The sequence below is a fragment of the Myotis lucifugus genome, unplaced genomic scaffold (assembly GCF_000147115.1).
Source record: "Myotis lucifugus unplaced genomic scaffold, Myoluc2.0 scaffold_41, whole genome shotgun sequence".
Taxonomy (NCBI): Eukaryota; Metazoa; Chordata; class Mammalia; order Chiroptera; family Vespertilionidae; genus Myotis; species Myotis lucifugus.
The window spans coordinates 831,678-842,361 of NW_005871089.1; positions in this window are offsets into that span (position 1 = coordinate 831,678).

A 10,684-nucleotide genomic window follows, 5' to 3' on the forward strand; every position below is an offset into this window, starting at 1 on the left:
CTCCAGGGTTGCCTTTCTCTGTGGTACCCCATTCTTCTAGACCAGCCGTGGGCAAACTATGGCCCGCGGGCCGGATCCGCCCCTTTTTGAAATGAATAAAACTAAAAAAAAAAGACCGTACCCTTTTATGTAATGATGTTTACTTTGAATTTATATTAGTTCACACAAACACTCCATCCATGCTTTTGTTCCGGCCCTCCGGTCCAGTTTAAGAACCCATTGTGGCCCTCGAGTCCAAAAGTTTGCCCACCCCTGTTCTAGACCCTACTGCCCTCGTGTCCTGCATCCAGCCAACCCCCAAATCCTGTTGCTTTCCCTTTAAATGCCTCTCATTCCCAGGCCTATTCTTGGTTCCTGCCCAGCCTTCCCCTCACTCTTGGACTGTGACAAGCCCCCCCCCTTTCACAACCTACTCCACATAATCAGTCACCCCTTTCGGGGGTCAGTTCCCCCTGGAGACGCCCTGGAGGCTCCTCTGCCTGCCCCCCTCCATTCCTGCCCCTCATCCTGGGCAGACTTTCTTGCTGCCCCAGCCCAGCAGGAACTCCGGAGGTGGCCTGCGCTTTAGGTGCTGTGGGGACCTTCAGGCTCCCCGACATCTAACAGGATGAGCACAAAAGCGGCGGCAGCACAGACGCTCCCCGTGGCCCAGGCTTTCAGATCCAGTTCAGCAGCTGCTTTTAGTTTGAGAAATCTTCTTGGGCCTGATGCGCCAGTCTGAGGACTAGGTGTGGTGCGAAATGTCAGCAGCTAATTGCTGTAACCATTACTAATAGGTCCGCACTAATTACCCTCTTGCAACCAGGCAGGGTTTTACAGATGAGAGGACCGAGGAAGAGGGGGGAGCGGAGGGCTGAGCCCCAGGCCACAGGTGAGTGGCTGTCAGGATGGGCTGGGGGAGGCAGGGCCTTCCCCATGGAGGGAGTAGGGGGAGAGGGGCAGGGCTGGGTAGATGGAGCTACTGTCTTGCTTCTCTCCTCGCTGTCTCCCAGAATGCAATCTACCGAAACCTCTTATTAAAAGTATTCTGGAGGTGATAAAAGTGTCACCAAAGATTTGCTCATTTTCTAAACTGTCATTTAAACAAAATTTATGATCAGGGAAATATAGGCAGGGGCGGAGGGAAGGTGGGCAGGGAGAGAAGGAAGATGATTTAAAATCAGTTCCTTAATAAATTAAAGACGTTGGCTTACAAGAGGGGACTTGGAGAGGGAAAGTGCTGGAAGGTCATCACTTTCTCCATGCCAGCTGGCCGGGTTCTCACAGGCTGCCACACCCCTGCAGTCTCTCCATCCCTATTAGCACCACCAGCCATTCCCCTCCCGACCCATCCCTGCAGGCCTGCCCTGCACCTCGCCCTCTTCCAGGAGCCCCTCCAATCCTCTCACCATGGCTCCGTTGTCTGAACATGAACTAGAACCTGAACCTAATAGAAGGTCAGGTGGCTTTTTCTGCCCCCCACTGGGCTGGAAGGTCTTTGAAGGCAGGAGTCCTGCCTCTAACTCTTACTTGAGTCTGAATCCTCATGATGCCCCCACGGGGTGGAGATGGGTGATCTAATTCTCTTATAAACAAAACATATCAACTAGGAAAAGGAACACAGACCCAGGGAGTTTGTGTCCTCAGTATATACGGAGCCGGAGGTAGGAGGGAGGTGGCAGGCACGGCGGGTCACACAGGAGAGCCACAGAACCCCCAGCTCTGGCTTCCAGCTCGGGGGCCCAGCAGGCTGCCCAGAGCTCGGACTCTGCTTATAGTGCAGCTGAGTCCAACTGTGGCCCCTCTGCACTCACTGCTGTGTGACCCGGAACAAGTCACTGACCCGTGTCCCAGGCCCCGGTCTGAGTTGTGGGTGTCCACTTGACAATGTAAGTGCTTTGCTGTCAGTGTCATCACATGACAGGAGGGAGGGCAGGGCAGGCCAAAGCTGTCAGCCTTCTGCCTTTTGTTTGGGGCCACATCTCCTGCTCTGCAGTGACCCCCGCACCACCATATGTGTTAGGACTGGGGGATATGAAGGCTGGTGCCCCAGCCCTCGAGATGCTCCCGCGGGCAGAGACCCTGCTCTGAGTGTGGAGGCCACACTGCTGCAGTCCCTGGAAGTTACCTCACCAAGTGTCTTGCTTTGGCCGAGCAAGACCAGCCCCGAAGAAGGCCTCTGGGGAAAGAAAGAGGGCGTGCCTGGCAGGGGTGGGAACAGGGTGTGGGTGCTGAGCAGGTGCTGACCCACCGAGAAAGGGAAGTGAGAGGACAGGTCGGGGACAAGGGTGCAGCCTAGGGGAGGGGTTCTCAGGTCTGCCCCAGGCCAGCAGGTACAGTCACCCGTTCCCTTCCCGTCTCCCCGGCACAGGCACCTGACTCTAGTCCTGAGTGAGGTTCAGGAAGAGGGGCTGGGGCGGGGCAGCCTGTGGCAAGAGCGAGGTTCTAGGGCTGAGTGCGCGCACACAGCTCAAGGCTTGGCAAGCTGCCTGTCTGGCCTCTGCTTTCCTCGGTCCTCGGGCACCCGGTGCCTCTGCTGCATGCCCTCCAAGCTGAGGACCCAGTGCCGGCATCCACGGGAGTGAATTTGGAAAAATAGAAGCACAGTATGAACCAGCTGCACATCAGAACCTGGTAGACTCTGCCTGTGCATGTGCTGTGAGGCCTGGGCGGGGCTGGGGAGAAGATAGGAGAGGACTTTACATCCAGATGGAAGGATGGAGACAGAGGATGTATGTACATGGCATTTGGTAGACAAATACTGCATCACTGAATGTGGCCCAGCATGGCAGGCAAAATAAGTCTGGAGAAGACTATTAGAAAAGAATAAACAAACAGCCCAGCCAGCATGGCTCAGTGGTTGAGTGTCGACCTATGAACCAGGAGGCCACGGTTCCATTCCCGGTCGGGGCATGTGCCCAGGTTGTGAGTTGTGGGCTCCATCCATGGGGGCGGGGGGGAGGCGGTGTGCAGGAGGCAGCCGATCAATGATTCTCTCTCATCATTGATGTTTCTATTTCTCCCTCTCCTTTCCTCTCTGAAATCAATAAAAATATATTTAAACATAAATAAATAAATAAATAAATAAATAAGCAAACAACAAGTGTTGGCAAGGATGTGGAGAAAAGGCAACCCTCGTGTACTATTGGTGGGAATGCAGACTGGTGCAGCCGCTGTGGAAAACAGTATGAGGGTCCTCAAAAAATTAAAAATAGAATTATGATATGATCCAACAATCCCACTTCCAGTATTTATTTAAAGAACATGGAAACAGTAATTTTAAAAGATATATGCACCTCTATGTTCATTGCATCATTACTTACAATAGCCAAGATATGGAAGCAACTTAGGTGCTCACTGGTAGATGAATGGGTAAAGAAGTGGTATAAATGCAGTGGAATATTATTCAGCAATAAAAAGGAATAAAATCTTGCCATTTGTGACAGCATGGGTAGATATAGAGGGTATTATGCTAAGTGAAATAGACGGAGAAAGACAAATACCATATGGTTTCACTTATATGTGAAATTTTAAACAAAACAAAACAAAACAAATAAACAACAACAACAAAACAGAAACAGATCCATAGATCAGAGAACAAGCTGATGGTTACCAAGATGGAGGGATGAGTCAGGGGGAAAAGAAGTCCAGAAAATGCCCTAGAGTCCATGAGCCTGGTGAGCTTCTCAGAGGAGAAGGAGCCTGCGTTGGGCTCTGAAGGCACAGTGTACACCGCTGGAAGGGAGAAAGGCAGGCACAGGTGGCAGGAGGGGCCTGGGAACATGGGGGTCGGTGGAGGCCACGGCCACTGCAGGCTTGTGTGGGCCCTGTGGGTGGGGAACCAGGACTCTGCAGGCCTCCCAGCCCAGCCTCTGAAGACCACATCTGTGGAAAGGAGCCGCTGGCCTGGCAGGCTCCGCCTTCCATCTGAGAGCAGGCCGGCCTCCATGTGGAGGAAGAGGAGGGCAGGCCAAGGGTCCAGCTGCCAGGCTAGAAGCAGCAGCTCAAAGGGAAAACTCTGCCCAGAGCCCCACGCCGACAGCTCCACCAGCAGTGCAGCCCCATTCCAGTCAGGCTTCCTCTCCATCTCTGTCCTCTTGACAGTCTCTTCATGCCTCGCTGCCTCACTTCTGTCTGTGGCTCTCTCCTTGTTTTGCTTTCTATTGTTTCCTCTCTCTTTCTCTCTCTCTCTCTCTCTCTCTCTCTCTCTCTCTCTCTCTCTCTCTCTCCTTCCTTCTTCTCCCTCCCGCTCCCTCCCTTCCTCCCTCCTTCCTTCCTTCCATCTCTCTGCTTCTCTGTCTTGCTCTTTCTCTCTGTGTGTGCCTTGCTTCCTCTCTCATTTTCTCCATATCTACTCCTCCTCTCTCCCTGTCTCTTTCAGGTCCCCCTTCCCTGCTCAGTATGTCTGTCAATCTGTCTGTCCCACAGCTCTAGCTGACAGAAGAGAGGAGTCTCCACGTTGGCAGCCCTGCACGCAGCCTGTGGGAGCGGCTCCTTTACTTTACTTCAACCTGGTGTGAACTGACTGACTTCCTTGCCCTCCTCTGCCTTTGATCTTTATCTTTCTTTGAAACCCTAGGTTGTTAGAAACCTTTTGATTTCAGATGTTCTCATCCTTCCAACGCACAGCTGACGTGGGCCTGGACCAGGGGATACGGTGGGATTACCCCTGAAAATCACCCGGGCAATGACCCTTCAAGAATTAGGGTTGCAGCCAAAGCCTTCACCAGATAAGGGAGAGGCACCTCCTAGTCCTGTAATCCTGGCATGTAGAGGGGACAGGGTGCACAGGGGACAGGGAGCACAGGGGACAGGGTGCATAGGGGACAGGGTGCATGGGGGATAGAGGGGACAGGGTGAACAGGAGACAGGGAACAGGGGGACAGGGTGCACAGGGGACAGGGTGCATATGGGACCAGGGGGACAGGGTGCATCGGGAGCAGGGGGACAGGGTGCCCAGGGGGACAGGGTGGTTCAGGAGCTCTACCCTGCTCTGCCAATGCTGCCTTCGGACAGGTCAGAATTCTGAGTTTCTGTTTTCTCTCCTGGGGTTTCATTTTCTCCTCTCTGGGGATAACACTGAGGATGACAATTTTATGCAATAATATGTGTAAAATGTCCAGTGGATTACTGGTACATAGCAGTGCTCAAAAATGCTCAGCGTCCTCTACCTCCCTCTTCCCACACTAGGATTTCATGTCAGGCCAGGCTCATGGGTGCCCCCACGGTGGCAGGGCCTCGCTCACTGCCTGCTGGACAGATGAGTTAATGGGGTGCAGGGACAGTTTGACACCCAGCGCTTGTCCCCACACTCCTGCCCTGTGATGATGACCACAAGACTGTTCTCACAGGGTCCCAGGGCTCCCAGCTCTCCAGGTTCATCACGAGGCATCAGGCCAGGGCAGGCCCAGCAGAATGGAAATGGCAAGTACCAACCAACAGTAGCAATAAAGCAATCACCCCTAGTGTGCCTTAGAGTCTGCAAAGTCTTTCCCCAGAAACCCCTTTGTTTGCTTCTCACGACACCCCTCAGTGGTTCTCAACCTTCTGGCCCTTTAAATACAGTTCCTCATGTTGTGACCCAACCATAAAATTATTTTCGTTGCTACTTCATAACTGTAATGTTGCTACTGTTATGAATCGTAATGTAAATATCTGATATGCAGGATGGTCTTAGGCGACCCCTGTGAAAGGGTCGATTGACCGCCAAAGGGGTCGCGACCCACAGGTTGAGAACCGCTGGTCTAAGTGGAAAGATCACAGACAAGAGGCCAAACCCACTACATGACCTAGAGGGTCAGAGCCAGCGCTGAGACAGCCCTGGTCTTCGCACTCCCAGACCCGCCACTGTGCGTACAAGGGAGGCCCCAAGCACAGCCCTCAGAGACCGGGACTCAGCTGGCGGGGCTGGGGCCAGGGAACATGCATTCCAGAAAGCTCGGGGGAATTCCTGTGTAAATGGGCCCCCAGTCTAAGAAACACCCTCCCCAACACTGCATGGGGGCAGAGTGCACAGGAGACGGGGGCACAGGGGACAGGGGGCACAGGGGACAGGGGGCACAGGGGACAGGGGAGACAGGGGACAGGGGGCACAGGGGACAGGGGACACAGGGGACAGGGGGCACAGGGGACAGGGGGCACAGAGGACAGGGGGCACAGGGGACAGGGGGCACAGGGGGCAGGGGGCACAGGGGACAGGGGGCACAGGGGGCAGGGGGCACAGGGGGAAGTTGTGAGTCTCACTCACCTCTCTTCCAAGTGGCCGGACAGGCTCGGTTCACAGTCCTCCTCACCCTGCCCCTTCCTGGGGCAATTTAAGGTCAAAGGTTTATTAGACAAGCTGGAGGGAGACCAGCCAGTCCTGGAAATGTGGGTGCTCTATCTGACGCTGGGTACTTCACTCTATGGGCTTCCTTGCTGGGTGAGGAAGTGAATTGAGGGTCACTGGCTCCTACCCCTGGCTGTGCAATGGACTCACCTGGGGGCCTTTTGAAAACAGGGTGCCTGGGCGGGCCCTCAGAGACTTCGATGTGACTCATCTGGGGTGTGGTCCCACCTTGTGGGGTTTTAGAAGCTCCCCAGAGTATTCTAATGTGCAGCTGAGTCTGAGAACCGCTGAACCAAGCCACAGGGGTCAGTTCTATGATGTCAGAGCCTGTGACTAAGTGCAGAGCAGGTGACCACGACAAGCACTGTCTGTGAGTGTGTGTGCGAGTCTGTGTGTCTATCTGTGAGTGTGAATCTGTGCTGGTGTGTGTCTGTTCCACTGTGTCTGTAAACTTGTGTCTGTATGTATGCCTATGTCTGTCTGTCTGTCTTGTGTATCCATGTCAATGTGTGTGTCTCTGTATCCATGTGCTTGTGTATCATTGTGTATCTGTGCATATGTCTATGTGTCTGTGTGTGTGTCTGTTAATGCATGTGTCTGTCTTTCCATGTTTACATCTGGGTCAATGTGTGTCTGTGTGTCTTGCGTGTGTGTCTAGGTCTGTGTGTGTCTAAAGAGAAGGCCAAGCGGGCAGCTCGTGGTGCGATGGCAGAGCTGTGGAAGTGAGGGAGGGGCTGGGGATCCGGGTGACGGGCTCCAGCCTCTGCAACGCCACATCACACCCCAAGACCTAAGGAAAGAGGCGCGAAAAGGAAACGAGCTGGTTCGTGGCCCCAGGTCTTGTTGGCCAAAGCATACTTGTGCTTTGCTTCACCTGCTGCAGAATGCTGGGCCCAGCCCCGTTCAGCCTGTTTTGCTGGTGGCCAGCCTCTCTGAGAGCCATGGGCTTTCTCAAGCTGCCCCCATCAGGGAATGCACTTCCCGCTGCCCACTCCAGGCAGGACTCCAGGCCAGTCAGGGCCGCTCCCCTCTTGGTATTCCATCATGGACAGGATTCCTGCGTAAGGAGGGGCCAAGCACAGCCCCCCTACCTCCCAAGCGACCCTCCAGTGTCCCGGGGATGAGGGCTATGGATACCTACAGAGATGCTGGAGGTGAAAGTGGGCCAGGCAAGCTGGGGGTTCTGCCTCTTACCAGCTCTGTGATTCGGGGCACAGGTAAGTCCTGGTTTCCTCATCTGCAAATGGGCCTGCGAGACCTGCCAGCCTCCTACCTGGGTGGCTGGCAGCACAGACGGGGAATGCAGGTGAAGGTACTGGGCAAACAACATCCCCATCCAGGCCCGAGGCTGTTCCCGGATGAGGAATGCCAGCCACTCTCTGCTCCCACATGTCTGCCCCACTCACCGCTGACACCTGCTGCTCCCACTATTAGGCCTGGCCGTGTGGGGTGAGGATATTCAGAAGCTCTCTGAACATCATGTTGTGAATAAAAAGACTCAGTTTTGAGGTAATTTAAAGATTAAAATAATATATGTACAGGCAGAACAGTTGTTTTTATTATTTACATTTTGTTGAGGCCTTCCCACAGGCAGACTATATATATTTCCCCCGTGTCTCAGTATTCCCTCCCTGCTTGCTGTGCTATCTCCCTCCAGACTGGATGGAGTGCAGTAATGAGGGCACGGGGTTAGCGGTCAGAGACCTGGATTCTAAGTCTGCCCTTGCTCTTATAGCCTGAGGGACCTTGGACAAGTTCCCTCACCACTCAGAGCCTCACCAATAAAGTGAGGGTAGTGGATGGGAAAATAACCACTAAACTCATGAAGTTGCTGTGAGAATGACATAAATAATATGTCAACAATAGCTCCCATTTGTTCAGTGCCTACCAGTGTGCCAGGCATTGTTAAGGAATTCACAAGCATTATTTAAGGGACACACCTCTGCAACCTTATAATTATCCCCACTTCTATCGATGAGAAACTAAGGCTCAGAGAGGCCCAGCAACGTGGCCAACGTTCACACAGCCTGCAAGTGGGAGAGCTTTCTTTTAAACCCAGCAGCCACTGCTTCACTGCTTTACTGAGCACAGAATCAGAGCTGAATGAAGCCTTAAAATTCACCTTGTCCAACCACCTGTTTACAACTAAGGAGTTACCCCTCCACCTTGACCTGTGTCATAACTTCCCAGATGAGTCCTTGTATCTGACAGGTCTTTACCAGCCACAAGGCATCCACAGAGCAAGTATTCCCTTCAGAGGAGGGTGGTGAGACTGAGAGAAGCCAAGTGACCTGCCCAAGGCCAATGGCAAGTCTGAGGCCAAGCTGGGACCCCAGCCGCTCCTGCAGGCTCTTTGTTGCAAAGCCTTGTGCCCTGTGTTCTTGGTGGGGCTGGGGGCCTTCAATGCTGGGTGAGGGATGGGCAGTGTCCCCGAAACTTCTCTGTCCAAAAGCATCCATGCCAGGCCAGAGTGGTCCAGTTAGTTGAGCATCATCTTGTGCAATGAAGGGTTGCAAGTTCAATTCCTGATCAGGGCACATACCTGGGTTGTGGGTTTGATCCCCAGTCGGGGAGCGTGTGGAAAGCAACTGATCGATGTTTTTCTCTCTCTCTCTCTCTCTCTCTCTGCCCCCACCCCACTCTCTCTTTCCCTTCCTCTCTCTAAGCATGTCCTTGAATGAGAATTTTAAAAAATAACAAATAAAATAAATCAATAAAAGCATCCATATGTGACCCTCAACACTTTGCGGTCTAGGTTCTGATGAGATGTGGGCAATGCAGCCCCCTCCTCTCCCTAGACCAGCCCAGTGTGCATCCAGCTATGGCTGCATTCCTGCTTCTCCCGTCTCAGTGCCCGTCACAGCCTGGATGGCACGATGACACATGCTGTTGATTGTCTGCTAGTATTCCTTCAGACATTTACATGCCCAGCCTCAAGTGACCAACATGACTGGTCTAACTCATTCACGGTAATCCTTTCCGTTGCCAGTGACCAAAGGACCCGCTTTCAACCAACAGGAGGGGAGGAGGATTCCACAGAGACCCTCAGAAAAAGAATTTCCCTCCCAAACAAATAGGCCTGTGAGAAAAGAGCTCTTTGGCTCCTTCTCTCTCACCTCCACCTTCTTTCCTGCTCACAGTAGTCTTGGGTGAAGATATGATGCCTGGAACCACGGCAACTGTCTTATGACCATGAGGCATCATCTATTGAGGATGGCGGAGCAGGACAGGGAGAACTGGACCCTTGCTGACACAGTTGCATCATCCTTGGAACCACTGTTCTTGTCAAGGAATATCACACATGTATGTATTGATTATACCACTATCGGATATTTTGTTACTTGCAGCTAGGATCATCCCAACTGGTAAAAGCGATAATAGTAATAATAATAGACACTTTATGAAATAGACACGCTAACATCTGTTTTATATACAGATGCTCTTGATTTACAATGGAGTTAAAACCCATTTTAAGTTGGGAGGGGGGTAAAAAGAGAGATAACTAAAATATAAAAAATAAATGAATAAAATGCATTTCATTCACCTAATCTATTGAACATCCTTAGCCTACAGTTAGGCAATTATCTTGAGTTTTATCTTTAGAGTAATTGCCTTCCTCTTCTTTTCATCAGAATCAGGACACAGATAGGTGTTTTGTAGGATGATGGGATGCAAAACCACAAAACACCATATCCCAAAACTCTGGCCACACAGTGTTCGCCTGGCTGACTGGGAGCTGTAGCTTTATGCCGCTGCTCAGCATCACCAGGGAATGTCATACAGGAAATCACCCACAGGATAGCTGAGGTTTAGAGAAAATGCTGAATTGTCCACTTTATCCCCTCCCCCAGCAAGTAGACTAAATGGGAATTGGGCCAGGTTGTCTGACCCCACACCTGTGCACCACACAGTCCTGCCCTCAGAGAGAGCTGGAATCCACTGAAGGGGCATCAGAGAAAAGGCAAGATCTGTCTTGAAATGCCCCCGTGTCCAAGTATTCAGTGAGCACCATGTTGAAATGTGTCCTGTCAGACGGATGATGTGCTTTGGAGTTGAAAAAAGTAGATAATGGGATTAGGCCTGTGTAGGATGAAACCAGTCCTGCCCTTCAAAGGCTGCCTTTAATGACCCAGGATGGTCACCCTGGAAACAGTGAATAACATGAGAAAGAACATATCTTCTGCTCCCTTTGGTCTGTGCCCTTCGAGGTCAGTTCAAGTGTCTCTTCTTCCAGGAAGCCTGCTCTGACCGTCCCAAGCAGACCTGGGCCCCCACTGCATCTGTTCACCCACTTCTTATGGATGCATTTTTAGTAAATCATGTGCATATGTACCGTTCCTCCCAAGTGAGTGTGAGTGCCTGGGGGCCGGACTGAGT